This window comes from Frankliniella occidentalis, unplaced genomic scaffold (genome assembly GCF_000697945.3).
Source record: "Frankliniella occidentalis isolate FOCC.00 unplaced genomic scaffold, Focc_3.1 Scaffold7, whole genome shotgun sequence".
Lineage (NCBI taxonomy): Eukaryota > Metazoa > Arthropoda > Insecta > Thysanoptera > Thripidae > Frankliniella > Frankliniella occidentalis.
The window spans coordinates 1,191,199-1,192,083 of NW_026267137.1; the positions used below are offsets into that span (position 1 = coordinate 1,191,199).

The following is an 885-nucleotide window of genomic DNA, read 5'->3' on the forward strand; positions in this document are numbered from 1 at the left end:
CGGCCGCGCCAGCCCCGCTCCGCCCTGTACCGCGTCGCGTGGAAATGTAGGTCGGTCCCTCCCTGCAACTGGGGCTCTGGAGCGCCGGCAGAGCGAGCCCCCCCCCCCCTACCCCTCTGGGGCCGCGGCCGCGGGGTTGGGACCGGCCCATAGCGGCCGCGTACCTGCTAGATGAGATGAGGGTGTCAGAGAGGTCTCCGAAAAAGTAAACGCAAGAAGGAATGGCGATGGCGAGACACCTCTCCCAAGAGTGTCTCCACTTTGTGCGCGGGGAGTTTCCGCTCGCGGTGTAGAGAGCACAGGACTTGAACGAAGGGGGTGTTTGTAGTAAGGGGAGGGTCCTTGGGGTCGCTCGTCGCCGTCGAGGCAATAACGGGGTAGAGAGTACGGGCCGGGGCCGGGGCCGCGAGCAGCGCAAAGGTGGGGCGCGAGGCAGGCCGGGAGGATGGGGTGGTGGCGCAGGCGCGCGGCCCGTATCGACCCGGAGGCGCCGGAGGGCCGCGGCAGGGGAGGGGGCCACTGCCGCGGGGGGCTGGACCGAGAGGAGGGGCGCGCCGGCCGGCGCAGCACGTGGCCGCACGGGTACCCTGCCGAGAGAATCACGACATGGAAATAATAAAGGTGTATATCGATGAATCCACGACGGTATCCCGCGCGGCGTCATAGGCGCGTCACGCAGCAGGTTGGCGCCGCCGATCGGGTATCACACAGAGGCGCTCGTGCGAAGTGCGTGCGTGGCCGAGAGAATGGGACTGGGACTGGGGACGAGATCGCGCATCGCTCGGGGGAGACTGCCGCGCCGAGTTGGTGTGTTTGTACAAACTATCGCCGGTATATCCGCGTCTGCGGCTGTAAACTATTGCAATGCGGCCTCCCCAGCCTCCC

At 67.2% G+C, this 885-nt stretch overlaps 1 protein-coding gene across 1 annotated transcript in view; it reads right to left on the reverse strand.

Moving 5' to 3' along the window:
• LOC113212889 (CCR4-NOT transcription complex subunit 7) overlaps positions 1 to 885 on the reverse strand; it is a 17,928-nt gene that overhangs the window by 16,531 nt on the left and 512 nt on the right. The gene's annotated exons all lie outside the window — the stretch shown is intronic.